A 17,122-nucleotide genomic window follows, 5' to 3' on the forward strand; every position below is an offset into this window, starting at 1 on the left:
CTCAATTCATTAAAAGGCCTGAGTCTAATGAGCAAGAACAATATAGAAGCAATTATAAAGTGGCCTTTAGGCACTGCAAAATCCTAGTCTGGCAGGGGTAAATGGCTAGTTAGAAATGGTTCTATTAAACTGTAAAGGAAGAGATGCGCTAAGTATTATTTGGGATTTAGGAGAGTGGTGAACGGTGGAATAGAAGAAAGCTGGCAGGATCACTGGTGTATTCGAGGGTAGCAACAGTTAGGCCAGAGAAGTGGTACATTCCTCCCAGCTCAGCATTCTGAGGAAGAAAACATGCCTGCCCTTGTAAAAAGGACCAAGATGATGAGGGCAGATGTGTAGAGTGAGTACCACAGACAGACAACTGCTTCACAGAGCAGTTAACACTCCCCTTAGCCTGAGTTAATCACAAAACAACTGCTGGCAGCAGAGTGTAAAAGGTGCAGTTGAGTTCATGAAGTTCTCCATCCTTTTAGGATTAAAATATACCCAAGCCACTAAAATGCATGCCGGTGGGGTTGGATTCTTAGAAAGGATGTTCCATTGGTGCAACAGGGGGTCAAAGAATAAGAGCTTATTTTTGTAAGGATAGATTAGCTGATGAGAAAATTGTTGCATGCTTCAGAGCAGGACAGCAAGATGGACAATGCAGAACTGGAGGTAAGAGGGTTACAAATTAGTGTAAATTTCGATCAGGTGGTTCAGAGTGCGGCAGAGAGAGTGGAGCTAAACTAGACTGGATAAACCTGTCAAGGTGTCTAAGTGTTCTTAAAAGCATGGTGGTGGTGGTAGTGGATCAACATTGGCCCCTTTTATTTAAAAAAATGTATGGAAAGTAGAGCTATCAAGTGATTAAAAAAATTAATCATGATTAATCGCACTGTTAAACAATAATAGAATACCATTTATTTAAATATTTTGGATGTTTTCTACATTTTCAAATATATTGATTTCAATTACAACACAGAATACTAAGTGTACAGTGCTCACTTTATATTTATTTTTGATTATAAATATTTGCACTGTAAAAAAACAAAAGAAATAGTATATTTCAAGTCACCTAATATAAGTACTGTAGTGCAATCTCTTTATCGTGAAAGTTGAACTTACATATGTAGGATTATGTACATAAAATAACTGCATTCAAAAGTAAAACAATGTAAAACTTTAGAGCCTACAAGTCCACTCGGTCCTACTTCAGCCAATCGCTAAGACAAACAAGTTTGGTTACATTTGCAAGCGATAATGCTGCCCGCTTCCTGTTTATGATGTCACCTGAAAGTGAGAACAGGCTTTTGCATGGCACTGTTGTAACCGGCGTCGCAAGTTATTTACATGCCAGATGTGCTAAAGATTCATATGCAGGGGTGGCCATAGACTAGCTGCCTGCAATCGGTGTCCCCACCCCCAAGCCCTCAGGGCAGATCTAGGCTGAGGTTTTTGGTAAACTGGGAAACATTTTGCCCCTTTTTTCCTTTTAATGTTTTAAAAAAAAAATTTTTTTTAACAGGCTTAATTATTCGGTTTGTCTGTCCAACCAATGTTTCTGAGATCAGATAAAATAGAGACACGAAATTTTCAGAACAGATTTGTACATGACAGCTAGACGATATTTCAATCCGATTTCAAATAAAAATGCATTAAAAATGTTAATTATAATTTTTATTATTACAAATCCAAAATCAGCCATTACGCTATCCTGCTTTAACTGCTATTACCACCACATCCAATATAGAAAGAAATAAGAAAACTCTTCAATAACCTGTATTTACAAAACACTCTGAATAAAAAAACACTCTGTGCTCTTAAAACATGACTTTTCTTGCTTTGTTTTGAAAATTCAGTCACTAGTTCTTTTAGATCCAGTTTTCCAGCTATTTCATGCTCTATTGACATTGTGGCAAGTCCAACAAGTCTCTCTTGCACCATTGTTGAATGCAGATATGTTTTTATCAATTTTAACTTTGAGAAGCTACGTTCCCCACTAGCTATGGAAACTGGCAAAGCTAAAAGAATGCGTAGAGCTATATAAATGTTTGGAAAACTGTCTGTGAGTTTATTTTCACAAACAAACTTCAGTACTTCTGCAGGTGTGGAATGTTTCTTAAGTCGTCTTGAAAAAGCCTGAAGCTCACTACACAAATCTGTAGTATCAACGTCTTTTGAATTTTCATGAGTCAATGACGACTCCAGTTTTATACAAAATTCTCCTATCTGTTTTGCTGTTTTCTTTTGCAAGCTGTGGATCTCATATAGAAAGCCAAATACTGACTCTAGCTGCTGCATCTGTTGAAATCTTTCTTCAACCGAGTGAATAGCAGTATCGAGGACTGCAAAGTAGAAATTCACTTTGAACCTTTGTTTTGGGTTCTGAATGGGTGTGTCTCGTCCTTCATACAAAAACTGCTGTTTCTTTTGCCGAATGCGAACTGGCTCTGGTTCAAATTCTGTCGGAAAGTCTATTTCTTCAGCAAGCTCGAGAGAATCTACCAGTGTTCTTTCGAACCCTTCATCACTTCTGAATTCCTCCAGAATATTTTTAGTTTGCTGCAGTTTTTGAATAGCAGAATGTATGTTCAAGTTCTTTTCCTGAAGCTGCTTACTAGTGAGGTTAATCTCGAAAAGGATATTATACCACAAAATAAGTGAAGTCACAAATTTGAACTTGGAAAGGCCATTTGCAAGAGCTTCTGCATCTGAACGTGCCGTATTGGCAGATGACCCAGTAAAGGTAGTATCATCAGAAATTTCAATTAGGGCATCATAAATGTTTCCAAGTTCATAGCAAAGAGGCTTCAAAGCATCAATGCGACTCTCCCATCTTGTCTAAGTGGTTTCACAGTTAGAGAATTCACATGGCGAGTCAGAATCTCCCAACGGCATGTTGAATATTGTTATGTACTGTGCTCCTCACTGCAAGCATTATAGCGTTAAGGATGGCTGACACACCCACAACATGGTTGGCGATTTAAACCACATTGCAGCCATCCCAGCACGTCTTTTCACTGCTTAAAGGTTCAATTATTAGTAACATACACTCTCTCACCTATTAAAACAGTTAGTTACAGTGTTTACACGGAAACAAAATGACCTTTTTCGACGTTATAACCTGACACCAGTTATTTGAAAAGTAATCCCCTTCCTCATGGTTACCCGCTTGGAGTGTGACATCATCACTTTCGTAGTATATTAAGCGTTAACGCTGTAACTTTTCTTTTATGGACCTTATTTATTACACGTGAACCAGTTATAACAAAGAAAAGTTCAAATAAAGAAAATGATACAGCCTGATAATAACGCTAAGGTTTAATAATGCTTAAAGATACTCACATTTTGGATTTATAATGCTGAAAGACGTTATTCTTTATTCTTTGGCACCAAGAAACACAATTTTCCACAGTATTCGCTCGATTCTTAACCATCTACCCGCGATGTGTGTTAAAATAACTGTTTGACATGTATCAACTCATGATATCTCCACTCTACATGAATTTCTGGCTATGTGACCTTGATGTACATTCGAGTTAGGTGTCACTAGCATTGCAGCTCTTGCCACTGGCGGATGTGTTTCATTGTGGCTGAGTTATTGCTTATCAAAATTGCGGAGTGGGTTATCTTGACCCTACGTCGCAAATTGAATTTCTTTTCGCTAAAATATTATTTATTTTTGCAGTAAATAAAAGATTTGACATATTAATAAATTCTCAGAAATGTAGAGAAATGCATTATAATTAATATTCCCTCCGTATGTGCACGGGAATTGAAATAATGACATCTTAGTTATTTTTTTTGTATTTTTTTCATCTTTTTCATTTTTTTAATTAAATTTGATTTTTTTCCTCAAATTTGGTGCCCCATTTAACTTGGCACCCTAGGCGACCGCCTAGTTCGCCTATATGGATGTGCCGCCCTGTTCATGTGTTCCTTCATTGTTCAACCACCATTCCAGAGAACATGCGTCCATGCTGATGACAGGTTCTGCTCGATAACGATTCAAAGCAGAGCGGACCGATGCATGTTCATTTTCATCATCTGAATCAGATGCCACCAGCAGAAGGTTGATTTTCCTTTTTGGTGGTTCGGGTTCTGTAGTTTCCGCATCGAAATGTTGCTCTTTTAAGACTTCTGAAAGCATGCTCCACACCTTGTCCCTCTCAGATTTTGGAAGGCACTTCAGATTCTTAAACCTTGGGTCGAGTGCGGTAGCTATTTTTAGAAATCTCACATTGGTACCTTCTTTGCGTTTTGTCAAAACTGCAGTGACAGTGTTCATAAATCAAACAACATGTGCTGGGTCATCATCCAAGACTGCTATAACATGAAATATATGGCAGAATGCAGGTAAAACAGAACAGGAGACATACAATTCTCCCCCAAGAGGTTCAGTCACAAATTTAATTAACGCACTATTTTTTTAATGAACATCATCAGTATGGAAGCATGTCCTCCGGAATGGTGGCTGAAGCATGAAGGGGCATACGAATGTTTAGCATATCTGGCACATAAATACCTTGCAATGTCGGCTACAAAAGTGCCATGCGAATGCCTGTTCTCACTTTCAGGTGACATTGTTAGTAAGAAGCAGGCAGCAGTATCTCCCGTAAATGTAAACAAACTTGTTTGTCTTAGTGATTGGCTGAACAAGAAGTAGGACTGAGTGGATTTGTAGGCTCTAAAGTTTTACATTGTTTTGTTTTTGAGTGCAGTTATGTAACAAAAAAAATCTACATTTGTAAGTTACGCTTTCACAATAGAGACTGCACTACAGTACTTCTATGAGGTGAATTGAACAATACTATTTCTTTTATCATTTTTACAGTGTATATATTTGTAATAAAAACTAATATAAAGTGAGCACTGTACACTTTGTATTCTGTGTTGTAATAGAAATTAATATATTTGAAAATGTAGAAAAAAATCCAAAAATATCTAATACATTTCAATTGGTATTCCATTGTTTAACAGTGCGATTAATCGTGATTAATTTTTTTAAATCACAGTTAATTTTTTTGAGTTAATCACGTGAGTTAACTGCGATTAATCAACAGCCCAAATAGAAAGAAAAAGAGAGGTGACTGACAATGGTAAAAACACCAGGAGTTAGATCCTGCTCCATGCTACAGCTCCTTTTTGCCACTCTGGCCATAAAATCACCCTAACTGGGTACCTGAAGGTGACCTTGGCATGGGGGAATCTTTGGATAGGTAGACCCTGTGTAACCAACTCTATATCATCTTCTACTGGCCTATAGGATGCCAGAGCCGTGTCAGAGTTAAGCGCAGTAGGAGGGGCCGTGCCTGGAGTGCTGTTGTGCTCTAGTGATCCCTGGCTGACAGAACAGCCCTTTGGGGGCTCTGACCAGCTTGGATAAGTTAGAGCAGCCTCAGTGATGAAAGGCATCCTAGAAACATGATAGATTAGCTATGATAAGGTAAATAAGATAAAGATAGTATCATACAGCCCTCACCAGCTTGCCAACAATTAATCCAATGATTTCACTATTCACCTGCTAAAAATATACTGGATATGCAGTCTCAGCTACAGCCCCACAAAAGCAAGAAAGGTAGACAACAGCTTTAATATACTGTTTGACTGGGCTCTGTTTTTTCTGGGGCTTTGATTTTCTAGACAGGAATCCATACTCCTTTAGCAGCAGTGTGAACGTGCATACGATTAAAAATAATAAATACAACAAGTGCTTTGATAGAAGACTATGCTAGGTCAAACTGCATATTAACTATTCATATTTAGCATGAAAAAAAAAAGAGCTCAACACAGGGAGCAAGATTAGAAGGGAAGCTGAAAGGACCATTGATCTCAGGAGGAAATCTTCCCTCCTACAACATAAGTGGAGCTACAAAGCAAGCCCTTAATGAATAAAAACCTAACACACTGCTGTTACATTAAGCACACTCTATTTCCAAATGCACTGCAGGTATAATATCTGAAAAGGACACACTTTGGTTGCATGGTTTATAATACAAACATCTTCACACTTTCAGTTAGAATGGTACAACTTTAAGGGTCACATCCAGCCCTCCATGGTACAGCCAGGTATGTTAATGGAGGAAGAGAACCTCCTCTCACCAAGCCTCACAGAGCAGCAAGCTAGGATTTCTATCCAGTGCTTGTGAAAACTGCTAGGAAGGTGGATTGGCTACTGGACTAGTTGATGCACCATAGTCCCAAGGGGGCAGCGACAGGTCACCAGACAGTTAGGGCATAAGCTGTCCTTGGCAGCAAGTGCTAACTGTGTGTGCCTCTCCTCTCATGGAATGTGGGTGATTGGCCTGCACCAGCTACGCCTTTTCTACTCTTAAAAGGGTTTGATGGTATAGATCTACTGGCAGAACTAAACAGGGAAAAACCCCTTGTGGAGACACACCATATACCAGCAGAAGAGTGCTTTGCTAGTATAGTTTAAATCAGTTCCCTGAATGGCATCAAATGAGGGTTGCCAAAGTTACTGATAGTCCGAGCCACGCACGACAATCTTCAGAAGTTTGAGAGCCAGGGCATATCTGCCAGGGCTTGGGGCTTCAGTCCCACTCCAGCTGAAGCCCCAAGCCCCGTCAGGCACACCCGACAGGGCTGAAGCTCCAAGACCCTCCTCCCCGCTGGGCAGAAGCCGGAGGCAACATGTTTGGGGGAGACACAAGGGGTCATGTCCCTCCCTCCCCAATTTTTGCCAGGGTTTGCTGGCCCTGCTTGGTCACTTGGTGCCGACAGGCCCGCTCCCTGCACCACAGCTGCACCATCACCGGCTGGGAACCCCTGCCGCTGCCCAGGGTAGGGGGTGGGTTCCTGGCAGGGCTGGTGGGTCTGACCTCCGCGGTACCCTCATGAAGCTCCATAGCGGGCGCATGACCTGACATAGGTCCTTTGCCAGAGGCCCCTCTCTCCTTCGGTGCCGAGGGGCTTCTTTTTTTCAGCCTCTTCTTTGGCGCAGGTGAAACAGCAGTTAACAGAGGCTGAAGTACTGAGCGTAGGTACCTGGAGGGTTCCGACGCCGGACAAAGAGCAGCCTCCATCAATAATGCCCTCAAGCAGATATCCTGCTCTTTCTGGGTCCGCGGGGAAAGTTCTCACCTGTCTTTGCGAAGCCTTCTCCCAGACACTTAAGACAGCCATCGTGCGGATCGCTGATCGGCACCAGCCTGCTGCATGACGCACACAGCTTGAAGCCGGGGGAGCGGGGCATGCCCCGCTCGGGGCAAAGTCCCAATTGGGACTCTGTTGAGTAACTAATACTATCAACTAACTATCTATGAAACTATGTACAACAACAATGAAACCAGTCAATGGATAACTGCTACTGCTCTTGTGAAGCAAGACAAGGCGCTCCAACCAACCGTTACAGGCGGTAAGAAGGAACTGAGAGGGCGCAGGGCCGGCTGTTACCAGATTTGCCTGTTACTTTGGGGTATGCTCATTTATTAGGGTTACTCTTTGGGGGGGGGGTGTCTCTAATTCTAGCATTGTTCTGCTTGTGTCTCTTGTAGTCTCATACGGAGCTCTACTTCTCTCTGTTGCAAGTTCCCTCCCAATGGAGCTATCCTGCAGGACCTAGGTTCCCCAGGGCTGGGTTCTTCCAGCCCCAGAATTAGACGAACACACACACACACACACATTAACAGAGCGCATCTGAGAGGACCGGGTTAATCAGCACTCCCAAGCTGAGCCCTTATACATCCCTGGACTCAGTAGGCAGGGTCGAGCAGCACTTCCAAGCTGTCACCCTCATAGGCCCTTGGACTCAGAAGGCTGGGTCGAACAGCACCTCCAAGCTGTCACCCTCATACGCCATGGGCACCACACTGGAACAGAGTACACCTAAGCAGGCTGCGTCGAGCAGCACTTTTGATCTGCCACCCTTATATGCCCCTGGACTCAGCAGACTGGGTCAAGCAGCACTTCCAAGCTGCCACCCTCATATGTCCCAGATTCAGCACGTCCCTATCCCCACTTTCATGTTACAATTGTTCTGGTAGAAACCAACTTGATGAGCAAACCCCACAGGATTTTTGGGCGCTGCAGCTTAGGTACGAGGATCATTGCTGCAGAGCAAATGAGGAAGCCAAAAAAACTCCCATGGGGGGAGAGAGAGAAGAGAAGCAACCAGCTTAACCATGAAACCGAGAGAGAGCGAGAGCAAGCTGGGTTCTCACCACTCTGTGAAGCTTGAATCTATCGGGGTCCCAGGTGGTGGCGGTAGCCGAGGATCTGGAGTGCTGGAGACAGGCAGAGCCCCCAGCATGATCAGTCAGAAGATGAAGTCCCGGTGGAACTGATGCACTGGATCCAGGCATCAGAGCACTAACTTGAGCATGGGTAGGTGTTTTTGTAGGGAAACAACAATGGTTAAAGGGAGAACACTAGATTTGTGTGTGTGTAAACTGATGGCTCAAGGGAGTATACCAAAGTTGTTTTTTTCAGGCTAGACCAGGGGTCGGCAACCTTTCAGAAGTGGTGTGCCGAGTCTTCATTTATTCACGCTAATGTAAGGTTTCGCGTGCCAGTAATACATTTTAACGTTTTTAGAAGGTCTCTTTCTAGAAGTCTATAATATATAACTAAGCTATTGTTGTATGTAAAGTAAATAAGGTTTTTTAAATGTTTAAGAAGCTTCATTTAAAAATAAATTAAAATGCAGAGCCCCCCTGGATCAGTGGCCAGGACCCGGGCAGTGTGAGTGCCACTGAAAATCAGCTCCATAGGTTGCCTACCCCTGGGCTAGACAATAGGAACTGATCATTCCTGGCTATGGGTGGTGTTCCTTGGAGGGAGCTCACAGTTCAATTAGGGAGCTTCACTATTTTGGATACCAATAAAGGATTTATTACTAGAATTGGTCTGATAACTACTGCGCTGGGTGTGTGCAGGCATGGGTTCATTAACATCTGGAACAGAGATCCCCCATCATGCAGTGCTTCCTGCTTTTCTGGTCCCAGAGTTCTGTGCGATTCTTGTCTTGGAATCTCTGTTCTCCATTCTGTATGCTAATGGAGATGCCTCCCTGTCCCATTTTTGATGCAAACGAGGCTAGGTGAGTTTCCTTATTCCTGTCACCCTTGTCCCAGGGGTTTAGGTGTGTCTCCCACCACCTTTTCACTGCTTTTTGTAAGTCTTTCTTCTGATCAGTTTTGGTTTTAGCGGGGGGTGGAGGGAGTGGGGGGGGAGGTCTTTCATGAGTCAGACAGACTGGGTACTGGGCCCTGGTTCCCCAAGAACACAGAGCTGCTAGGTAACACGGCGGTGCCTGATATACTGCTGCATGGGAGCGCCACTCCAGGGGGCACCACAGCTGGCCCTATGGATACCGCTAAGGCAGAAATCTCCGACAACTGTGTACGTGGGCGCGCGTACACCTAGAATGGAATCAACATGAGCAAACATTCAAAGAAGAAGAAATAATCCCCTAAAATAAGGAGAACACAGAAACTGCAACTGTTCTCCTGACCAGGAAGCACAAGTCAGGGATCCTTGCACCCTTCTGCTTTGCTTCCCTACAAAAAGAACCAAATCCCGCCTAATCCATAGTATGTTTCAGATGCCCATGGAAACAGCCATATGGAACTGTTCAGTTCTCAGAGTTTTTAGAAAGCATTATGGCTAGGACAGCTAATGGAGAGAGGACAATGGCTCCATGGACATCCAGAAAGCTGCTAATGATTACTTGGAATCGTGAATGTAATACTGCAAAGCGTAGGTGGGCATTATGCGCCCCAAGGCTATAGCAAGAGAATAAAGGTCATGGCACAAAGTCTGAACTGAGCACAATACACTCTGTGTGACAGGAAAAAAACAGCCAGATACTGACTTTGCCAATAATTTAAACTAGTGAAGTCTTTGGGCAATATCAACAGGGGCTCCACCTTTGTGAGTGCCAGTTTTCATGCCTATGTTTTGGTGTGTGCAAATCCTTGCCTACACACCTGCAAATCCAGCTGTTACGCCTTTGGCTGCCTGGCCTGCACCCACACATGTGCAAAAAGGCTAACTACTGCACCAATATGGCATGAGTAAATCTGAGATTCTGTGCAAGGAAACCTGCAGTTTTAGAGGCTGCTTTTGGAATAAGTATCTTGAGCTCTTAAAATTCTGAAACAACACTACTAAAATGCTCCATACTCATCTTTTCAAATGGGTTGAAGTTTTGTTATTATAACATGATTTAATTAGGAGACATCTGTTTTCTTCTTCACTGAACACATTTCCTTAAATTTATTGTGCATCATATAGTCAGACAGAGCACATCCCTCACTAAGGGCTTGTCTACACTAGTAATTAACAGCACTGCAACTTTCTCGCTCAGGGGTGTGGAACCCCCCACCCCAGCGCAGCAAGTTGCAGTGCTGTAAAGCGCTAGTGTAAACAGTGCCTCAGCACTGCGAGCTGTGCTCCCAGTGCTGGGAGCTATGCCCCTCGTTGAGGTGGTTTTTCTAGAGCTGTGCCACGACCACACAAAGTATGTTAAAGTGCTGCCACGGCAGCGCTTTAGCGTTGTCAATGCAGACTAGCCCAAGTCCCAGAATCCCCTGGCCGCCCACACACACAATCATCAGATTTGTCCTACTGTTCCTAGCTACCGTTCTATGGTTAGCCATCTCCCAGCTGTACTCCCAGAGTCACCGAGGCAACAAAAGTTAGAGCACAGGAGTTTTGAAAGTAAAAACAAAAGTAATGTGAGCTGCTCATAACAGCTGCCTTTTAGGGCTTGCCATTGAGTTGCTATGTGGGGTTGGGCTTTTAGCATTTGTCTACAGTTCAATATACCTCAATCCCTCCTCTAGCAAACTCTACAGTATGTTCCAAAGTACCTGAAATACTGATCACTTCAGAGAAACACACACATTTTGTATTTTGCAGTCAAAGTTCCCCAGCAGAGTCAGCACTCTCATTGCATATGCTTGTTTTCATGCCCCTCAGTTTCCTTCAATACATATCTTTCTCTCTTTTTCTTACAGTTTCCCTTTCTGAGGAGTAAGAATTCTATAATTCTCTAGCACCAGCTAGAAAACAAACAGCATCAGTGGAATGCAGCCCCTTTTGGGATGACGGGAAAGAGTTAGCCAGAATGGAATCAGTCCTGTTGAGACAGTGGGCTGAGTTTAAGGAAATCCTTACTCCGGGGAACCAGCCAGTAATCTCCAAAATCTGCACTCTGGGCTGGGAGGCTCTTTATGTAAACTTCAAGGTGTGCAGAAATGGCATTCCCAATAATTTCTGATTGTCTGACAGTTTTGGGTGTGCCCGTGCCCATAGGCGCTGACTTCCCCTCTTTCCCATGGGTACTCAACCCCCTTCTGCCCCCGGCCCCGCCCCACTCCACCCCTTCCATGAGGCCCCGCCCCTGCCCTGCCTCTTCCCACCCCTGCCCTGCCCCCATTCCAACCCCTTCCCAAAATCCCCTCCCCGGCCCCGCCTCTTCCCCTCCTCCTCCCCTGAGTGCGCCACGTTCCCGCTCCTCCCCCTCCCTCCCGGAGCGTGCTAACACTGCCAAACAGCTGTTTGGCGGCGGCCGGGGGGAAAGCGCTGGGAAGTAGGCAGAGGAACGGGGACGTGGCATGCTCAGGGGAGGGGGAGGAGGAGGTGGGGTGGGGGGTGAGGTTTGCTTGGCTGCCAGTGGGTGCAGAGCACCCACTAATTTTTCCCTGTGGGTGCTCCTGCCCCGGAGCACCTACGGAGTCGGCACCTATGCCCCCGCCCCCAGCCTGCACTGAGGCTTTTAACTAATCAAGTTTGGAATGTATAGAGAATGTTCACAGTCTGTACTAGAGACTTTTTTAAAACAACCCCAAAACTATAAATGAATCAGAGACAAGGTGGGTGAGGTAATATCAATTTCTCTCTAATATGGGGGTAGTGATAGCTTAGTGGTTTGAGCATTGGCCTGCTAAATCCAGGGCTGTGAGTTCAATCCTTGAGGGGGCCACTTAGGGATCTGGGGCAAAAATCAGTACTTAGTCCTGCTAGTGAAGGCAGGGGGCTGGACTCGATGACCTTTCAGGGTCCTTTCCAGCTCTATGAGATGGATAGGTATATCCTGGGACCAACATGGCTACAACAACACTGCATATAAATGAATCAGGCTATCGCCATACCTCTCAAGTGTAAACTGTCATATAAGGATAATTCTTACTGTACTACCATAATCTATTACTCTGGGAAGCTGCGGTTTCCCTATTCTCAGCTGTTTCACATGAACTAGAAGAACACAATTACCTTTCATGATCTGGACTATGCCTAGAAGGAACAAAATGACAAAGTAGTCTGGGTATCTGCAGTTTGCTAGGAGTCTATAGGGACCAAGTGCAAAATGTCAGAGCCTGGGGGCTGTGTACAATCTACCAAGAGCCAAACTGCCAAGTGTTAGAAACTGAAAGTGAGGGGGGCTTAGGAGATAAAGGGAGAGATTTCAAGTGTGAGTGAGAGAATGGGGTGAGCAAGTGGGGGTGGGGGTGGGGGAAGGGCAATATTGCAGCCCATAATGATTTTCTATCTGGTTTTTTAGATTTATAATTACAGTTGCAAAAACGAAACAAAAAACCCAACTTCCTACTGATTTATTGCAGCTTACTCCCCTATGTGCTGACTACAGTTTTGTGTGTGTGTGAGAGTGAAACACCTATTTGAGGACTGTGCATTGTTAATCTTTTCAACTGCACCAAGCATCTACTTTGATGGGATTAAAGTCAATGATGGATAACAGAACATTTAGAAACCTGCACATCTCCTTCTGGGAATGTGCACAAGGTTCTGAGAAGAAAGAATAAAATGAATCTTTACTGCAAGATAAAAGTGGAGGCTGCTCCTTCAAAGAGTGTAAAACAAGACACAATCATGTACAGGGATGGCTCCAGGCATCAGCGGAGGAAGCACGTGCCTGGGTCAGCACAAGCTAAGGGGCGGCATTCCATCCATTCTTGGAGCGGCTTTTTAAAAAAAAAAAATTTTTTTTTTGCCTCGGCAGTTTTTTGCTTGGGGTGGCAAAACTGGTAGAGCCGGCCCTGATCATGTAATTACCATTCTGCACCTAGATGTTAAAACTCATGGAGATGGATAAATATTCTGAGGGGAACTTTGAGAAAGTCAAATGAAGGCTGCCAAAGCACAGAGAGGGGAAAAGAGACTAGCACATTTTCTTGACAAATTAGTTCCTCTGAATTCAATACATTCTAAATACTCTATTCAGGAAACCATGCTCTCATATCAGCTTCTTCTGTCAGGAACAGACTGGGCCAGTTTGCATCAGTATGGCATACTGGTGCTTTTTCCAAGGATCCCCACTTTGCTCATTAAAACAAGTGAGGATGGGAAATGAAGTAGCGAGGGGTTGGAGGGAAGTGGTGAATCAGGAATGAGAGGGACTGTGGGCATGGCAAGTGAGCTGAGGACGGTTAATAACTTGTAGTTGGAATTCTCTGACTACATCACCTCTGTGGATCTACACCATAGGAAATTAAATGCAAGACTTTGTGAACTCTAGAGTAATTCACAGCAGTGTCTACACTGGCCATAGATCTGGACATCACAACTGCAAATATAATGACCTTCCATTCTTCTCCAAATTAACAAAGCCTATTTACAGACTCTGAAGAAGAGGGGAAGGGTGTGGGTTTCAGAGGCAAAACATTCAGAGAACTGCAGTTACTGGTAATCAATCCTTCCTTTCATGCTCATGAAATTATTTCCTCCACAGGATCTCACTAGCAGATTATAAAGCAGAAGCAATACCCTGGAAGAGAACTGAGAAGCACTAATCAAACAGAAACTGAAGCACTGATCTCTCAAAACAAGTTTCTAATCTGGCTCCAGAATCAGAAAACAATGCTTTGCAACAGGTTAACTGAACTCTCAGTGACTGCCTTACAACTTTCAACAATGAAGACACCCAGCCAATGCAGATGCACCCTAATAGAATGAGCTCTTACTACTTGGGTACTGGGACTCCAGCCTGCTCATAATGGAGGTAGGTATTGGTCCACTTTGGCCTGGTCCACACTAACCCCCCACTTCGAACTAAGATATGCAACTTCAGCTACGTTATGTCGAAGTATCTTGGTTCAAACTTACCGCGGGTCCACATGCGGCAGGCAGGCTCCCCTGTCAACTCCGCGTACTCCTCTCGCGGAGCAGGAGTACCGGCGTCGACGGCGAGCACTTCCGGGATCGATTTATCGCGTCTAGACAAGACGCGATAAATCGATCCCAGAAGATCGATTGCTTACCGCTGGACCCGGAGGTAAGTACAGACGTACCCTTTGATAGGTTTACAATGGTAATAGACTCATAATTTTCCTTAAAAGCTATGAATGAGTTACAGAATGGCTTGGTTCTGTCCAAGTAATAACTAATGACCATTTTTCACATGTAGCCCTTTGTAACTTGGCCTCTCCCAGAAAGTCACAAAGTTTCAGGTGTGTGACAGTCTGTACCCCTATGTTCACCCCTTTTATAAGGCTATGATAAATCTTGCACAAAGTATGCCTTCTGAGGTATCATTTGAAACTGCAGAATTTGCTGATTGTTATTGTCCTGGTAAAATATGTGTGGCAACATTGTATGTAAAGTTATAAGATTCTACTATATGATATTACTAAGGGCAGCCACAAACAATTCCTCAGAGACAAAAGGCAAACTGATGCCTCAGCCAGGTGACAACAAAATCAAATGGACTCTCACCTGCTTAAGTGGCCATGCTTTGGCAGAAAAGAGGGTGTGTGCGAAAACTCTACATTTTCACAAAGAAATGGTTTGAGGTCCTTGTCCATACAGACTTTCTGTCTCCTGAACCTCAATGGGAGGTGATTCTCAGAGAAGAAAGAGAATTCTAAAAAGGGGGAATGGATGCCCCCAAATATCTTCCCCTTCACCTCTTTCACAACATCAGCAGCACTTGAAGAACAAAGGAAGCATAATTGGACTAGGGAGGGATCCAGTCTGAAAGAAGTTCAGCCAGTAAAACTGTTAAGATGTGGTGAAAGAGACTTTTGCTTTGAATCCACTTACTTTGTTAAGTTAGGTATTAGTTGTGTTTTACTTTTATTTTCTTGTAACCAAACTTTTCTTTCTGTAGTTAATAAACTTGTTTTATTTTTTTATCTAAACCAGTGTGTTTGGATTGAAGTGTTTGGGAAACTCGATTTAAGATAACAGGGTTTCTGCATATCATTTTCTATTAATAAAATGACGGACTTTCTATGAGCTTGTATTGTCCAGAAGGAGAGAGTTGGGCAGTACGAGATGCACATTTCTGGGGGAAAGTCTGGGACTGGGAATTTGCTGGTGTTGCTCTGCAGTGTAATTCAGGAGTGGCTGGCTATTGCACTCACACATTATAGCTGCAAGTGATTTACATGCTGGAGGCTGGGTATGAGCAGACCAGGAGTGGTAGCTCTCACAATGAAGCAGTGTAGAAGGCACCCCAGATTGGAGAACTGAGGGAATGCAGCTGTTCATCGGTCCAAATTGTACCCTGGGTAATATCACAGGGAGGAAAACTGGAAGTATAACAGATTGAGTTAAATGAATCTCTTGACCCTTCCTTTGACAAATATTTAGGATGTTTAGGATGTGGCCTCAACAACACTGAGCCCTTCTGAAAAAGAATAACGGTTTCAGGAAGGGATCATTCAGCCATATGAATCTGAATTTCAATGGCTTTTGTAGTTCATGGAATGGCTACTAAATAGGACGCCTTCAGGGTGAGAAAATGGAATGAACATTCTCCCAGAAGTTCAAAGGGAAAGAAGCACATCTAAATCACAAGGACTCCTGGGTTCGTAATTTGGTAGGTATAAGTGTAATAACCGCCAAAGGAAATATTTTACAGATGCATGGAAGAAAACCAAAGCCCCCTTTTCAAGAATGTGGACACAAGCTATTTGGAATTCCGCCTTTGGTGACATCAGTTATGTTTATTCTCATCAACAGATGAGACTGCCAAAGAAAACAGCAGAGGTAGGGATAATCTGTGTATACAGCAGTGAAGTGTAAAGTAACGTCAGACATTTCATTTTCCATCTATGCTGTGTACCTGCTTTAGGGTGACCAGATAGCAAGTGTAAAAAATCGGGACGGGGGTTGTGGGTAAAAGGTGCCTATATAAGAAAAAGCCCCCAAAATCGGGTCTGTCCCTATAAAATCGGGACATCTGGTCACCCTAACCTGCTTACAGAGGGACTTGTGGTAAAATCCTGGCTCTACTGAAGTCAATGACAAAACTTTAATTTATTTAAATGGGGCCAAAATTTCACCCTTGAAATCTAATAATTTGTTTAAAAAATGAGTTAAAAGTAGCATTGGTTACTACTTTATCCCTGTGTGTGCCTGCCAATTTTTGTGATTTTACAATCATATTTCCCTGTTTTTTATGGTCTGATCAGATTTTCTCTAACATTCCTTTTTTCCCCTCTTAATTTTGGCCATAATTCCAAATGCTTACAAGTACGCTAATAAAAGTAATGTGTACCATGTATATGTATTTGTACATTTTTTAGTTCAGTAGAAACGAGGCCATGCTAATCTGAAATGCGCCTTTCATATTATCCTAGCCATTTTCATACGACTCAGTACTTCTGAAATATGACAGGAGAGAAATGAAAAGACATGATAAAACATAATAGAACTCAATGCTCTTTAAAACACATTAGAGAATACAATGCTATAGTCTTCAATAGGAGATAATTTCATACAGGACAACAGGCACATTTTCTATGCAGTCGTGGTGGTGACAGTTCTCTAGCAAAGGATCTGGCCTTGCCCTCCTTGAGCAGCCATGAATGACTGACTGAATCTCAATTAGCAGTAAAAGCAGGCTCAAGTATTTAAGCTCCATGCTCAGTTTATCCAGTGAGCAGGGAAGACACTGAAAAACTGCAGGCAAGCTATAGCACATGGTTTTCTTCTACAAGCTGATTGCAACTAATTAAAATAGCAGTATAAACTGTGGAACAACCATGTTGTGTTAATGCCAATTATTACATTAGACTGTTCCTTCAGAACCTGGACTCCAACTCTGAATGGCCCCAGGGGATCCGCAGAGTCTGGGGACTGAAATCCCTGTCTGCTTCAGAGGAGGGCAACCCCCACTGAGAGGAAAAGATCTGGGGGAAACTCCTCA

At 43.4% G+C, this 17,122-nt stretch overlaps 1 protein-coding gene across 2 annotated transcripts in view; it reads right to left on the bottom strand.

Annotated features, from left to right (window-relative positions):
- The window catches only part of CLUAP1 (clusterin associated protein 1), a 191,009-nt gene that overhangs the window by 56,668 nt on the left and 117,219 nt on the right, over window positions 1–17,122 (bottom strand). The window lies entirely within an intron of this gene.

The sequence above is a fragment of the Emys orbicularis genome, chromosome 10 (assembly GCF_028017835.1).
Source record: "Emys orbicularis isolate rEmyOrb1 chromosome 10, rEmyOrb1.hap1, whole genome shotgun sequence".
NCBI classification, from domain to species: domain Eukaryota; kingdom Metazoa; phylum Chordata; order Testudines; family Emydidae; genus Emys; species Emys orbicularis.